The sequence below is a fragment of the Hylobates moloch genome, unplaced genomic scaffold, assembly GCF_009828535.3.
Source record: "Hylobates moloch isolate HMO894 unplaced genomic scaffold, HMol_V3 SCAFFOLD_4, whole genome shotgun sequence".
NCBI classification, from domain to species: domain Eukaryota; kingdom Metazoa; phylum Chordata; class Mammalia; order Primates; family Hylobatidae; genus Hylobates; species Hylobates moloch.
The window spans coordinates 40100668-40117965 of NW_026652279.1; the positions used below are offsets into that span (position 1 = coordinate 40100668).

The following is a 17298-nucleotide window of genomic DNA, read 5'->3' on the forward strand; positions in this document are numbered from 1 at the left end:
CCACTGTGCCCTGGGTGTAAACCAATGTGTTTTCTGTAAGAAGGTTGGTCACTGGAAGAGGGAATGCCCTGTGCTCCCAAGAGTTGGCTCCTGAACCCATATGGCCCAACAGACCTAAGAGTGACTGGTCCGAGACTTCACACCTCAGTTCCTGTTGGACAATTAGCCATTGCTCTGGAGGAGACTCAGGTGACTCTTGAAGTGGCAGATAAGATTATTAATTTCTTATTCAATACGGGAGCAGTTTACTTTGTTCTGGCCCAGCATAATGGAGCCCTGTCTTCTATAGCTGTACAGGCATTGATGGGCAAGCCCAGAAATGCCACTTTCCTTATCCTTTAAGCTGTCCTTCAGGGATTCTGGTTTTCTTGCATGGCTTTTTAGTACTACCTGCATGCCCTACCCATTACTGGGGAGGAATTTATTGATTCGGCTGCAAGGCATGGTTACCTTCAGAGAGCATAAAGCAAACGAGTGTTATTTTGTTCCTCTCCCCTGAGGAGAGAAAAAAGGAAGATAAGGATGCATTTTTGTGCACCCAATGCATCCAGATCCACACATCTGTTTGACTTTGAATGGAATGATCCAGATACTCATTCAACCTCACAACTAACCTGGACAGTTCTCCCTCAAGGGTTGCGGGATAACCCACACTTGTCTGGAAATGCTCTAGCTAAGAACTTGAAGAATCTACAGCTGCAAAATGGCACAACTATCTAGTATGTAGATGATTTGCTCATTGCTAGCCCAACTAAAGAGAACTCAGATAATACTACTGTTAAATTGCTAAGTTTCCTGGGAACTAGTGGATATAGGGTGTCACCACACAAGACTCAGATTTCTACTCAGAAAGTCAAATATTTTGAATATGTCTTTTTTTATAAATTTTTTTATTATTTACTATTTGTTTCTCTTTTTCTTATTTATAACACTCCTCCAGAATCAATTTGGGATGTATCTTAACCTCTGGTACCCAAGCAATAGCCTCAGAATGGAAGGAAGCTCATTCAAGAGCCCCAGACCAAGAAACCAATGTGGGCCTTTTTAGGGATGGCTGGGTTCTGCCACTTATGGGTGCCTGGATTTGGGCAAACATTTCAAGCCTCTATGTGAGGTGCTATAAAGGACAGATTTAAAACCCTTTGATTGGAATGAGAATTGCAGACAAAACTTCAATACTGTCAAAGTGAAATTGGGCTCTGTTCCAGCCTTAGGAATCCCCAACTTGGATAAGCCATTTTTCCTTTATGTGGCCAGAAAGCAAGGTATGGCCTTGGATGTTCTTGTCCAAAAATTGGGGAATATTCCACAGCCAGTAGCCTACTTTTCTAAGCAACTGGACCATGTGGCTTCTGCATGGCCTGGATGCCTTTGGGCTGTTGCAGCTACTGCTCTTCTGGTAGATGAAGCTAATACACTAACATTAGGATAGCACCTGGAGGTTTTGACCACACACCAAGTCCAGGGGGTCTTAGAAGCTAAAGGGCACCAGTGGATGATGGGAGGATGTTTATTAAAGCATCAGGCCTTACTGTTAGACACACCAGACATAACTCTTAAAGTTCGCCAAGTAAACCCAGCTGCTTGTCTGCCAAACTCCACAGATGCTCTAAACCATTCCTGCATACAGGTTATGGAGCAAATTTATTCTAGCAGGCCAAACTTAAGAGATGAGCCCCTTAACAATCCTGAGACAGAATAGTTTACAGATGGAAGCTGAGCTAATTGCTCTTACTAGGGCCCTGCAATTGGAAAAGGATGTAAAATTAACATTTATGATGATTCCAAGTATGCCTTTTTAATGCTTCATGGTCATGCCGACATTTGGAAAGAGTGGGGACTCCTCAACGCTAAGGACTCCTCCAGAAAACATCACTCAGATATTTTGAGCTTGTTAGATGCTGTTTTACTGCCAAAGGAAATGGCTGTAATTCATTGCAGAGCACATTTTGATGATATTATTAAAGGAAATGCCCTTGCAGATGTGGGGGCCAAAGCCACTGCACTAAAAGAGCCAGTTACGCTTATGGGCATCCTAGTGCCCACAGCCCCAGATACAGCTGAGCCAGTGTACTCCAAGGAAGAACAAAAATGGGCCAGGGATCACAATTTGGCCCGGGACCCCTCTGGCTGGCTAATGATAATAAATTACTAATGCCAAGTGCCAATCAGTGGAAAATAGTTAAGCATTTTCATTATTCCACTCATTTGGGAAGGGATTCTTTATTTCAGTTGATATCTTATTTATTTATGGGAAAACTTTTCAAGACACTAAAACAAATGACTTCAGCCAGAAAGCTCTATGCCCAAAATAACCCAAGCAGCCAGCCATTGCCCCCACCTCTAGTTAAACCTGTCCAACATAGAGGAACTTATCTGGATGAAGTCTGGCAACTAGACTTTATTTAAATGCCTCTCTGTAGGGGATTCAAATATTTACTGGTGTTTATTGTTACCTTCACTGGTTAGGTTAAGGCTTTCCCCCACTCGATCCAAAAGAGCTTTAGAGGTCTCGGCCAGGCGCGGTGGCTCACGCCTGTAATCCCAGCACTTTGGGAGGCCGAGGTGGGGGATCACAAGGTCAGGGGATCGAGACCATCCTGGCTAACACAGTGAAACCCCGTCTCTACTAAAAATACAAAAAATTAGCCGGGCGTGGTGGCAGGCGCCTGTAGTCTCAGCTACTTGGGAGGCTGAGGCAGGAGAATGGCATGAACCCAGAAGGCGGAGCTTGCAGTGAGCCGAGATCGTGCTACTGCACTCCAGTCTGGGTGACAGAGTGAGACTCCATCTCAAAAAAAAAAAGAGCTTTAGAGGTCTCTAAATTTTTTTTTTTTTTTTGAGATGGAGTTTCACGCTTGTCGCCCAAGCTGGAGTGCAATGCGGCATGATCTCGGCTCACTGCAACCTCAGCCTTCTGAGTTCAAGTGATTCTCCTGCCTCAGCCTCCCAAGTAGCTGGGACTACAGGCATGCACCACTATGCCCAGCTAATTTTTGTATTTTTAGTAGAGACAAGGTTTCACCATATTGGCCAGGCTAGTCTCAAACTCTTGACCTCAGGCGATTCACCTGCCTAGGCCTTTCAAACTTCTGGGAATACAGCGTGAGCCACCACACCAAGCCTATCTAAAAGTTTATTAAAAGAAATAATTCCTCAGTTTGGGTTACCTGAAAGATTGCAAAGTTGTTTCAAGGCAGGCATAACCCTGCCTTGGTGTGTGGTCAAAACCTCCAGGTGCTATCCTAATGTTAGTGTATTAGCTTCATCTACCAGAAGAGCAGTAGCTGCAACAGCCCAAAGGCATCCAGGCCATGCAGAAGCCACATGGTCTAGTTGCTTAGAAAAGTAGGCTACTGGCTGTGGAATATTCCCCAATTTTTGGACAAGAACATCCAAGGCCATACCTTGCTTTCTGGCCACATAAAGGAAAAATGGCTTATCCAAGTTGGGGATTCCTAAGGCTGGAACAGAGCGCAATTTCACTTTGACAGTATTGAAGTTTTGTCTGCAATTCTCATTCCAATCAAAGGGTTTTAAATCTGTCCTTTATAGAACCTCACATAGAGGCTTGAAATGTTTGCCCAAATCCAGGCACCCATAAGTGGCAGAACCCAGCCATCCCTAAAAAGGCCCACATTGGTTTCTTGGTCTGGGGCTCTTGAATGAGCTTCCTTCCATTCTGAGGCTATTGCTTGGGTACCAGAGGTTAAGATACATCCCAAATTGATTCTGGAGGAGTGTTATAAATAAGAAAAAGAGAAACAAATAGTAAATAATAAAAAAAATTATAAAAAAAGCCATATTCGGCATTGGGAATCCAATACCATCTTGGTTCTGCATGGAGACCCCACTCCTCTGCAAAGGTGGAAAGGGTTAATCATAGGCTAAAGAGGACTCCAGCTAAATTTTGCCAGGAAACATCAGAGACCTGGCTATCTCTATTGCCTGTAGCTTTACTGCAGGTTTGAGCTGCTCCAAAGGGAAACTTATAATTAAGTCCCTTTGCATTAACATATGGAAGGCCTTTCCTAACTGCAAATCTCCTAATAGATAAAATGATTCATTAATTACAAAAACATGTTATCAATCTAGGACAAGTGCAAAACGCATTGTGTGAATATGGATATAAAAGGCTTTACCTCCCCACATGAGAGGAAAATTCTGTTTCAGTTCAAGTAGAGTATTTAACTTTTCTGAAGACTTGAATGGAAGGGTCTGTAGCAAGCAGGTTTCCCCAATGTGGAAAGGACCATATCAAGTGCTCTGAGCACTCCAGTAGCAGTTAAACTGCAAGAGATTCACAGTTAGATACATTTGTCTTGAATTAAACCTGTTTCTTATGGAGCCCCACGAGCTACCGATGCCCAGTCTGCTAATCTAGTCTACTCTTGTGAGCCAGTAGAAGGTCTACACTTCTGACACCCAGTCTCTTGTGAGCCAGTAGAAGGTTTACACTTCCTCTTCAGGAGAAATCCTTGGAAGCTTCTTACTGCAAAGTGATGCTCTGGATAAGCTTGGGGGCAAGGTTAGTCTTCGTGATCCTCCTCCTGGTCATCTTTTACTTTTACTGGTATGAGTCTGTCCCAGCTGTGGGTAAGCAATATCTGTGCCCTTACAGGATATAACTATAGAACGTAGCTTCTCTTTTACTCATATCTGTTTTGGGGCTTCTATCCTTCCTTTCACTATTGCTGGAGGTTCAAATCTGTTCTTACAATGGGCACAGGACTATGCCGATATCCCCTTGCTGGATTTGTGAGCTATTGCCCTTCTCTAGCACCTCAGGCTTGCCCTAGTGGATATTCCCCACACAGGGACATGCTTAGATAACTTACGGACATACTTAGAGGGACTTAAACAATGGACAGAAGCACAAACGTCTGGCCTAACTTGGAACAATGTAACCCAATGGCCAATTAATAATACTTTTAACAATTCTGGGCATAGGAAGCCATTCTCAGTAAATGAGACCACAGAAAAGTTTCTTGCACTGGGCACTTCCTTTCTAGACCCAAAGATAAACATCCAAACTAAAAAGCTCAAAAACTCCAGTTTTGAAGAATGATTTCTTCAGACTTGGGATGGTTTTCTATGACTAACCACTTCTGCAGGACACCTAAGTCAGGTAGTCCCATTGTGTTAGGAACAATGGAATCACTCCCTTGATGCTTTGACAAATGCTACTTGTGTCATGGGATGGATTCCTGCAAGACAATGCCAACATACCATAGTCCTGCAACAAATGGACTTATCTGCTACTGATTAGTCGCAACGACCAAAACCCAACTGATATGCATCCCTTAGGAGCTCATTGGATATGTAGCACCAATCTTTGGCCATGATTGCCTTCTGGGTGTCTAGGACATTGTACATGAAGCTTATCTTGACCCCAGGTCACTGGACAAAGACTATTTTAAAAAGCCAGCCACCAGGCCAGCCTGTAATCCCAGCACTTTGGGAGGCCGAGGTGGGTGAATCACTTGAGGTCAGGAATTTGAGACCAGCCTGGCCAATTATCCAGGTGTGGTGGTGCACACCGGTAATCCCAGCTACTTGGCAGGCTGAGGCAGGAAAATTGCTTGAATCCGGGAAGTGGAGGTTGCAGTGAGCTGAGATCATGCCACCACACTCCAGCCTTGGCAACAGAGGGAGACTGTATCAAAAAAATAAATAAATAAATAAAAAATAAAGCCAGCCAACCTTCTCCACATAACCGGTATGTGGGCCAGATCCATTTTTCATAGGTATAACCACTTGGCCTCACTCTTTCTACCATCTATTAGATTATAAGACGGCATCTGGCATGTTGAGGTCATTGCCAATGATACCCAATGGGCTATAAGTAACAGCCTGTGAGATATATCTTTTATAAATGCTGAAATGTATTATATGCGTAAGGCTGTCATGCAAAACAGAATGTCATTAGATACTCTGACTGCGGCACAGGGAGGAACCTGTGCTGTTATCAGAAGCAAATATTGTATATATATCCCAAATAACTCAGACAATATTTCTTTGGCCCTCCAGATATGCATCAACAAATTAAAGCCATTTCTAATCCCACACTTTCTTTAGATAATGGCTAACATTGTGGTTTGGGTCAGGGCCATCATGGTGGAAAAAATTCTTTTTGTCACCCCAGCTATAATAATTGGAATAGGCATAGCTTTACGTTGTGGATTTTATTGTTGCTGCATGTTTTGTATGGAACATAGGGTTTACTAGGCCCTATTCTTATTATTAATCCTTAATTCACAATGTATGGTACTCATATATCATGATTTACAATTATAGCTATAATTCTTATTTTATAAGTTTCTATGTTTAGGATATCAACTTATGAGTGACCTACAAACCTACAGACCTATCACTCCTCCAGTTAACTGCAACAGCTTCAAGCTACCTCTGGTTAAGACCCCTCCCAACATGACAGGTCCCTTAAAGTTAGGCAGAGTTAACATCAATGACCTTTCTCAGCAGGAAGAGGTTGCAGAAGACTGACCTCTGCCCTTCAGTGTCCCTTAGTATTAAGGGTCCACTCATGACAGAAGGGGGAAATATGTTAGAGGAACCTCTACTCACCAGGCCTCTGGCTTAATAAAACATGACCAGAGCTGGGCGTGGTGGCCCATGCCTGTAATCCCAGAACTTTGGGAGGCCAAGACAGGCAGATCACGAGGTCAAGAGATCGAGACCATCCTGGCTAACATGGTGAAACCCCATCTCTACTAAAAATACAAAAAATTATCTGGGCGTGGTGGCACATGCCTTTAGTTCCAGCTCCTTGGGAAGCTGAGGCAGGAGAATCGTTTGAGCCGGAGAGGTGGAGGTTGCAGTGAGCCGAGATCGTGCCATTGCACTCCAGCCTGGGCAACAGAGTGAGACTACATCTCAAAAAAAAAAAAAAAAACCATGACCAGAGTGATGTCTTCTTTCAGTGAATAGTGAGGCACCCACAAAGCACCTATAAGATTAATACTTATGGTCTGAAAATAGCCACATCCCAAGCTGACCACCACTTATAATTACAGAATATTTATGGCCAGACAAAACGTCTCTCACCAAGCCTGCAGAATGTCCAGATGTCCTGAGAGTGCAGCCCTCTTTACTTAAAGATAATGTTAAAGAGCAAGCTGAGGTTAAAGGATTGATGGTCATCGATAACACTGACAGCCACTACCTTTAGTGAGCACATCGGAGCATGTCTGCACATTCCAAGTTTAATTTACCTCTTTATAGTTTCTTGTAAGTACAGACACTAACAAAAGATGGAGCGCTCCTCCTCTTGCTGAGGATGCCCTAGTCTGTAACACAGTAGTTTCCAATAAACTTGCTATTTCACTGTGCTCTGTGACTTGCCTCGAATTCTTTCCTGTGGGAATCTAAGAATCCGCTCTTGGGGTCTGGATCAGGACACTCTTTTCTGGCAACAATTAAGACATCAGGGTAAAATCCTCATGAACAGAATTAGTGCCCTTATAAAAGAAGCCCAAGAGAGATCCTTTGTCCCTTCCACCACATGAGGACAGGAGTAAAAGATGGCAGTCTGTGACCCAAGAAGGCCCTTACCAGACACAGAATGTGCCGGCATCTTGATCTTGGCTTTTCCAGTCTCCAAATAGTTTCTGTTGTCTGTAAGCTGCCCAGTCTAGAATCTTTTGTTACAGAAGCCTGAATGGACAAAAATGGACTGTGATGGAGCAGAATAGGATCCAACAGGAAACACATCTTTTGGGTCCAAGAGTCCAGCTACTGATCTCTTAACATGCAATGTAATATACATGTAGATTCCTGCCATATTCCAGGTCACTTTTGGAAAAAAAAAAGTCCATTATGGACTTAATGTGGAAATTTTTAAATATTAGGCTAAAGCATCTGAAATTATTTGATACACAATAGGGAGCCATCTAATACTGTAATTCGGGTGTTAAGTAAGAGTACTGGAGGAATAAATGGAGTAGGAAGATCTAGAGTTAGAAACTGCTGTGTAGAGAATGCAGTGGAGGCTTGGATGGGTGAGACCAATGACAGTAAAAATAGTCAAGATGAGACACATAGAAGACATTACAAAGGGAGAATCAAATTTTTATTTCTGGCTGGGATGGTAAAAAAGGAAACAAAGTTGATGCCAAGATTTCAAACCAGGAAAAAGGAATGTTGGCTATAATTTTTGAGAAAAATAGAGATCTAAAGAGGGAACAATTTGGGGAGGAAAGATGGGTCCTGAAAGTTTAACACAAGTTGCTTGAGAGGATGATAGATCTCATGGATGGGAAGATGAGAGACTGGAATGTGGAGATGCAGATTTGAGAAGTATCCACTTACAAGTGAGAGAGGAAGCCATATGTGGGAAAGTAAAAACAGAATAGAAATTGGAGCCATGGCACTCCAGCCTGGGTGAAAGAGCGAGACTCCGTCTCAAAAAAAAAAAAAAGAAAAAGAAAAAAAAAGAAATTGGAGCCATGAAGTACATAGCCAAGTATGATGGCTTTGGGGGAAATTAGGAAGAAGTAGAACCAGAGAAGGCGAGATCAGAGAGCTAAAAGAGTCAGGACTATGGTGTCATAGATGCAAAGGAAAAAGTGAGCTACGGCCTCAAATGATACTGCAAAGTTAAGAACAATGATGACAATGCCACTGCTTATGGCAGGTCCCCAAAGAGCTCTTGCCAGAGCAAGTGTGGCATTTTAGCTGTGCAGTGGGACCTTTGGCCATTGAAAATGTGTTGTTTGCTTGTAGAGGAAGGAAAAGCTATTAAGCATACACTCCATTGTTGGCAGGGCCTGTCCTGGCTGAGAGAATGTGGCCATCTATTTTTATTCGGAAGATAAATTCACCAGTGAGGACAAAGTCTGGATAATTCAGAGTCCCCTGCTGCTTTTTAGGTGGGAAAGAAGGGGAAAACCACAAATGGAATAATGCTCTGTGAAAAAAGCTACCAGCTCCAGGAATGTCTAACTTCATATTTGCCAGCCTGTTCTGTCATTAAGTTGAGCTCAGTTCCTGGGAAGGAAAAGATGGGCTGGCTAGTTTGGTGTGCTTCCATGTGTGCAGTGAGAACTCTGCCCCAGCAGCAGGGATGTGTCTGGCTGGAGGGACACTGGTGACTAACACTTAAGCTCAATCATTTCTTACCCTTCAGCACTATGGAGTATGGTTCTTGGGAACAGTATTATTGAAGCTGGAAATATTTGTGGTACAGCCTTATTGTTCTCCAGCTCCTTGAAGTTACCTGAAAATGTCCCTTTAAGAGATAACAAAGATGCTTTTTTTTTTTTTCATGTTGCTATTTAAAGCTCTCCTACCAGGCTTTGGAGCTACACCCGATGAGTGACTTTGAGAGAGGACATGTGCAGAGCAGAAAGGCACGGTGAGTGGAGACCACTCCAGAGAAGTTTGGCAATGAAAGGAAGGGGGAAGATGAAATAGCCTCACATCTATAAACAAATCACATCTGAGCCTTTTGTTGTATGTGTGGGGGAAATTGTTCTCACTGATATAAGGGTCAATCTGGAACTCTCAATAGTTTATTCATGGCTGGGTAAGTGGGATGACCAATTTGTCCTGGTTTGCCTGGGACTCCCCTGGTTTAGCACTGAAAGTCCCATGTCCCAGAAAATGCCTGAGTCTCAGGCAAATTTGGACAGTTGATTGATCACCTTAAGTAGGAGCCAACTGGTGTTGCCCCAAAATGATCAAATTAGATATATCATTGGTTGCCTTGCAATAGAAGATGCCCTGTTCTCCCAGTATTCTCTGTTCCTGTGCACATAACAGATCCTTATCCCCCATGGGGTTTGTGTGACTTTCCTAGATTGAGAGATTTCTCTGCATTTTGGATGTCATGGAGGCAGAGAAATGAAATTTTAGTGCCTTTCCTATGCTCTTACATAACACCTCATTTAATTCTCACAACAACCATGTGAGGTGGGTACTACCATTTCCAATTTATGAATAAGGATTCTGAGGCACAAAGAGGCCTAGGCCTGTCTGTCTTCAAACTCTATACTCTTTGCTACATCACCCTTGTCCCTCAAAGACCCACGGAGACACAGTGTTTGATCCACATGGTCTGGGGAAAATGCAAGCCCATTGCTAGAGTTGGGGCACAGAATAGTATCCACATGTATTAATTTTTCAGGTTGTAAAGGAGCCAGATGCCCTTCCTTGGGAAGCACCTCCATCCTTCTGGTGATTATTTTGATACTTCTTTGGATCATATCCCATACTGTGCCCTCTCTGAGTACAGAAAACAAGAGGAGCATCCAGGCCCGATGGCTTTGCATTTCAGAAGATATAACTGTGAAAGGGAAGGTTGTAGGGTTAAAAAATATGCACTACATAGGTCAGGTGCTGTGTCAAATGTCTGTAATCCCAGCACATTGCAAGGCCGAGGCGGGAGATTGCTTGAGCTCAGGAGATTGAGACCAGCCTGGGCAACATAGCAAGACCTTGTCTCTACTAAAAAAAAAAAAAAAAAAAAAAAAAATCAGCCAAGTGTGACACATGCCTGTAGTCTTAGCTGCTTGGAGGGCTGCCACGGGAGGATTGTTTGAGCCTGGGAAATTGAGGCTGCAGTGAGCCGTGATCATGCCACTGCACTCCAGCCTGGGCAACACAGCAAGATCCTGTCTATATATATATAGTCTCTATATATGTCTATATAGACTATATATATATATATATATATTTAGACAGGGCATGGTGGCTTATGCCTGTAATCCCACCACTTTGGGAGGCTGAGGCAGGCAGATTGCCTGAGGTCAGGAGTTTGAGACTAGTTTGGTCAGCATGGAAAAACCTCATCTCTACTAAAAATACAAAAATTATCCAGGCATGATAGTGCACACTTGTAATCCCAGCTACTTGGGAGGCGGAGGCATGAGAATCTCTCGAACCTGGGAGGCAGAATTTGCAGTGAGCAGAGAATGTGCCACTGCACTCCAGCCTGAGCACCAGAGTGAGACTCCATCTCCAAAAAAAAAATATATATATATATATATATGTGTGTGTGTGTGTGTGTGTGTATGCACTACAATATGAATTCTGATATTTAAAATGAAATACCTACTAGATCAAAGCACTCAGATTACAGAAATTCTTCACTGTGAAAAGGTTGACAAAAATCTATGCCTGAGACAGAGTATGGCTATCCAGGTGCCATTTCCCTTTTAATTTCTATGCCTTGTGTTCACTTTTTTTTTTTTTAGTAGAGACAAGGTCTTGCTATGTTGCCCAGGCTGGAGTGCAGTGGCACGATCTTGGCTTACTGCAACCTCCACCTCCCGGGTTCAAGTGACTCTCCTTCCTCAGCCTCCTGAGTAGCTGGGATTACAGGTGTGCACCATCACACTCAGCTAATTTTTGTATTTTTAGTAGAGATGGGGTTTTGCCATGTTGGCCAGGCTGGTCTCAAACTCTGGGCCTCAGGTGATCCACCCACCTCAGCCTCCCAAAGTGCTAGGATTACAGGCGTGAGCCACCGTGCCTGGCCCCTGTGTTCACATTTAAATTCTTGCTTCTTGTCTGAAAAAGCAGTATGTTCTATCCTCTTAAAAGTGAACTACAGTTAAATATATGGTCAACGCATTTTCTCCAAAATATGAGTTTTAAAGTTCCCCTGTCTAGAGGAGATAGCAGTCAAACTAATATAGTTTAGATTTAAATAGTCCCAAGATCTACATGGAATGTGCTGGACATAGTTTAAATGAAACATAGGCTGGTGGAAGGACCAGGTGTGTGAGCCTGAGGCATAGCTTGTTTTTTAAAGAAACAGGGAAGCATTTAGCACCTGGCAAGGCGGGCAGCAACTCGATTTGATGCAGATTGTGGTGCTGTGTGGATCACACAGAAAGCAGTAAATTGGGCCCAGTTCAGTGGCTCATGCCTGTAATCCCAGCACTGTGGGAGACCAAGGTGGGAGGATTGCCAATTAGGTGGGAAGGCCTTGACAAAAGATCTGGAAAAGGAGTGGGCAAATTCTACCCACTTCTTTCCATCTCCGCCACTGCCCAATGCCAGGCATCATCCTTGCTCACCCAGTGCAGTGCAATGGGTTTATAATCAGCCTCACTCCATTTTGCATCATGTCTCAATTCACACCCCAGGTCCTTCCACCAACTCATATTCCATTTAAACTACATCTAGCACATCTAGTAAAATCTAGTTCTGTATGAATCTTTGGAGTATTTAAATCTAAATCATATTATGTTGACTGCTAAGACAGGGGAATTTTAAAGCTGCTATTTTGGGGAGAATGGATTGGCAATATTTACCAGCAGAAAGCATAATTTTTCACAATTTACAAAACTAGGTTATTACTCCCCCACTTAAAATTTCCAGTGGATTCCCTTCACAAGGAAATAAACTCTGAAGTCCTTCTCTCGGCCCATGAGGCCATGCATGAGCTCTTCCTTGCTCGCTCTTTTGCCTTACCTCCCGCCCTTATGCACTCTACTCTGGTCTTGTCACTTATTCCAGCACAGGGCCTGTGTACCTGCTCTTTCTACGAGGAGAATTCTCCTCTTGTTCTGTATTTGCTCTGTGGACTCCTTCTTGCCACTTAGTTTTCTGCTTACCTGTTACCTCCACAGAGAGTCCTTACCTGACACCCCCAATATAAAGTAAATCAATGAGCACTCCCATGAATAAGCTGAGTGATTTTTGACAAGTTAATCTACCTAAAACTAATTTATTAATTCAAAAATAGGGCTTATAAGCAGGGCATGGTGGCTCACACCTGTAATCCCAGCACTTTGGGAGGCCAAGGCAGGTGGATCACTTGAGGTCAGGAGTTTGACACCAGCCTGGCCAACGTGGAGAAACCCTGTCTCTACTAAAAATACAAAAAAGTAGCTGGGTATGGTGTCAGGTACCTGTAATCCCAGCTGCTTGGGAGACTGAGGCACAAGAATCACTTGAACCCGGGAGGCAGAGGTTGCAGTGAGCCAAGATCACGCCACTGCACTCCAGCCTGGGCAACAGAGTGAAATTCTGTCTCACAAAAAAAAAAAAAAAAAAAAGGGCCTATAGTAACCCATATGGTTGCACAAGCATCCAATGAGATGAAATAGGGAGTGTGTAATAGATGAATCACTCTATGAGGAAGGTCATTCTCATGGTCACCTCCCTCCTCCAGGCCTTCATGTGTTCCCACTGCTCTCCTGTAGCCTGTGTCTGGCCTTTCCATTTTCAGTCCCCCTCACTCCAATGTATCTTATATTCCACTGTCAGTTTGATGATATTCAAATTCTATTTTTTAAAAATGATTTCCTCACTCTTTTAAGAATGTAAGCCTCCACACTTCCCCCCACTTTCAGCCCCCTTTAATCACCACGAGCCATTCCTTAAGCACTTAGGAATTCAAATAGTACTGCTTTAGGACTGAAACTTTGTAGATGCCATAAAGACAACTTGAAGGCATCTTTGTTTCCTAGGGCAAAATTTGTAAATATTTTTGCTCATCTGCATTATTCTGCTCATTAAGAAAAAAGGAAAGCGTGGTCCTTGAGACTTGCCTTCTCTCTTGTGATTGGCTGTGGCAGTTGGCAGAACCTGGCAAAGTTGCTGTGATGGTGAGAACGGTGAGAGAGGTTCCAATGATGGGCATAAGTATTGTCACCAGCAAGGTGTGTGCAGGCAGTGGAAGGAGGTCTGACTGGAATATCAACAGAGGATGCTAATACCTCTTAAGGACCCACCAAATGGGCTTCTAGGGACTGAGAGTGAGTAGAGCCAACACCGGCCCCCTTCACTCAGTCAACGAACATTGAATAGGATTGAACTGAATTAAACTGAACCCTTAAAAAGACAGCATTTTAAAAGCTGTGAGAGTAATTTGAAACAAATTTAGGAAGAAAATAGAGTGATGTCAGATGTATGCTAATTGGGGCTGCATTTTTTTAAGGTGAAAAGGAAATCATTTCAACTTAGGTTAATGTAGGCCTCATTGAAGAAAAGACCTCAGTGGGCTGGATTTATAATAGATACTCTGAGCACTGCCAGATTGTTTGCAGGGATTAAAGTACTTGTTCTTTTAAACACTTGGCAGGCATAGAATCCGAAATCTGGATCAGGCAGATAATAAGAAATCCGCTATTCCATAGCTTCTCAAACTTCAACATGCAAAGGAATCACCCGGGCAACCTTTTTAAAATGCAGATTCTGATCCAGTGGGACTGGGGAGAGGCCTGAGACTCTTCCTTTGTAACAAAATCCAGATGAAGCTGATGGTCTAAGGACCTCATTTTGAAAGGAAAGGGTCTGTTTTAACCTCCTTGTTTCCTAAAGGAGAAACTGAGGCTCTGAGAAGTGAAATGTCTTGCCTATGCTCCCAGAGTCTCTGGCTCTAGTCACATGCCTTTTTTCTATTGCGCTTTGATGTTTTATTGAGAGAGTCTGTAGAAATCACAGCACCACACAAAGCTACCTGAGTGGTGACAGCCAAGGCATGTTGGCAGCTTAGATGGTACCAAGGGCAGAGTAGGACGAAGTGTGGAAGAAGGAGGAGGAGGTGGTGACCAAGTGTTGCTGGCCAACAAAGTCATGCTAACACATATAGCAGGTGTATTTAAATCACTGACTCAAGCAAAAGAGAATGGGATTAACAGATAATAGTTTTAACATTCTTTTCTATAATTTTAAAGTTAGTAGGCAAACAGGGTTGATGTCAGGGAGATATTTTTAGGTAAGGGGCCCTCTCAGCACCCCTCACATGATGTCAGTGACTAAACTATTCTGCCTCCTCATGTGGCTGGCGCTGGCAATAATGATTTATTTCTGAGCTTTAACTTCAGTGAAAGTGACAAGGTTAAAAGTTAAAGGTCATAGATATTTTTAACTCTTAACCTATTAACCAGCCAATTAATTCGTTACTTTAAGTATGCATTGTTGACCTGTTTCCCTGCTATGGAAATATTTAATTGTAGGGAAAGAAAATGTATAAAGTTAATTATTAAAGTAATCTCTTTGCCTTCTTGAGATTTTAACACAATCAATTTGCTGAGGCTAATTCCCACATTGGGTTCCATAATCCTTGGCTTCGATGCTACGATTCCAGTACCTTCACTGTATCCTAAAACATAACCACCCTCTCCCAGATCCATTCCACTTCACAATCTGAAGTTTTCCACCTATACTAGAAATCTCTCTACCTTTATACTTATTAGTTATTGAATTAGCTGGTTAATTCTCATATCTGGTGCTTATGTATCAGTACTATTCTATTAAACTACTGTTGCATTGGCCAAGATAGTGCTAAAGTAACTGGATTATCTAGGGGTAGCTGGGACTCAACTTGTCTGCTTGGTTACTTGTAAGCCAACACACCCTAGTTTCACCAGGACAGCACCCCAGCATACACCTTGGAGACCTTGGTACTGTGGAAGCCCTGGAAAAATTAAATGAAGTTAGGTGACTATACACAGTGAATTTGCTTGTGCCCAGGAAACAGGCATAATTATAACCCAGACACCTATAGCAGAGTCTTGGGGTACATATGGAGGTTACAGAGACAGGCAGGAAGGAACCAGGAGTTCAGGTATCTGAATAGTTACTTTAGGTCTCCTTTTACTTGGCATCGGTGGCTTTAGCCTGTACACATCAAAGGTCAGAGTGTACAGAATCCCTTTTGCTTCATAGGCCACTTCCCAGGATGTCCTTAGCTGAACTTTGAACCAGTGAAAAACAAGAAAATAAACACTGCTCCCTTACCTTGCCAATTTTCAGTGCATGCAACACTATACAGTTATTCCAGAAGTGAGAAACTATCTGTCTAAAGTTATAACTTTTGATACCTCAAGTATCAATCATTTTACTTTTATCCCTCTGAATATGCAAAATTGTTCAAGCTTGTAACAATATTTGGTTTTGATGCATAAGCCTATATAAGTTTTTCAACTTGGAAAATATTTCACTTATATTTCATGGATACGTTTTGGATTCAAGAGAGCTAGGGAGAAGAGGGCCACACTTAGAGAATATTGTTGGAGAAAAAAAAGGTTTTAAACTCTGCGGAGTTTCAATAGTACATGCAGAAAATACGGTTGTACTTATTAACCAGTAGTATGACACAGCAGACGAAATTTTAAGCTACGTGAGAATGACTTGCAATTAAACATAGCAAATGTTGACTGGAGAAAAGATCACAGCATTTAGACTTTAGAAAATAGAAATTCTGACCAGGCACAGCGGCTCATGCTTGTATTCTCAGCATTTTGGGAGGCTGAAGCGGGTGGATCACTTGAGGCCAGGAGTTCAAGACCAGCCTGGCCAACATGGTGAAACCCCGTCTCTACTAAAAATACAAAAATTAGCCAGGCGTGGTGGCACAGGCCTGTAGTCCCAGCTACTCAGGAGGCTGAAGCAGGAGGCTCTCTTGAACCTAGAAGGTGGAGGTTGCAGTGAGCTGAGACTGTGCCATTGCACTCCAGCCTGGGTGACAGAGTGAGACTCTGTCTCAAAAAAATAATAATAATGAATTAAATAAATAAATCATAGAAATTCTGGGCCAGGCACAGTGGCTCACACCTGTAATCCCAGCACTTTTGGAGGCTGAGGTGGGTGGATCACTTGAGGCCAGGCGTTCAAGACCAGCCTGGCCATCAAGGTGAAACTCCGTCTCTACTAAAAAAAATACAAAAATTGGCCGGATGTGGTGGCATGTGCCTGTAGTCTCAGCTACTCAGAAGGCTGAGGCAGGAGAATCACTAGAACCTGGGAGGTAGGGGCTGCAGTGAGCCAAGACGGTGCCACTGTACTCTAGCCTGGGCGACAGAGCAAGACTGTCTCAAAAAAGAAAGAAAAGGAAATAGAAATCCTGGGTTCTAGGCCTTCCACTTGTTTCTTCACCACCTCCTCCACTCCCCCAGATGCCCCCACCCATCACCATGTTGTAACTTTACAGATACCATAACTACTCTGGTTGATTATAGAAGAAAGAACCTAAGCTGTCAGAAAGCAAGTACTCTACCTGCTCTTGAATTGGGAATAGAAATTTACACATGGCTGGATCTCATTCTCAGTGCCAGCCTTTCCCCCACATCTCTACATAACTAACTTGCTTAACAATCCTCTTCCACAGGACACAAAAGTGATATGCGGCTCAGCTTCATCTGCATATTCACCTCTGAATGTCCTCGTCATGGTGCACCTGCTCCTGTTTGAATGCTTACCTTAATGCAACGGGCTGAGTCAGCATCAGCTTGCACCTGAACTCTTGATTGCAAGTAAGCGGATTGCCGGGAGGTGGCCGGGTTGCATCAGCTGCAGTAGAGGACAGAGTACTGTTGGGAAGGC

At 43.1% G+C, this 17298-nt stretch overlaps 1 protein-coding gene across 1 annotated transcript in view; it reads right to left on the reverse strand.

The window, feature by feature from the left end:
- FBXO40 (F-box protein 40) overlaps positions 1 to 17298 on the reverse strand; it is a 38814-nt gene extending 21516 nt beyond the window's left edge. The window contains exon 1 of the mRNA XM_032150059.2: positions 17175 to 17298. The gene's annotated coding sequence lies outside the window, so the exon portion shown is untranslated. The remainder of the gene's footprint in view (positions 1 to 17174) is intronic.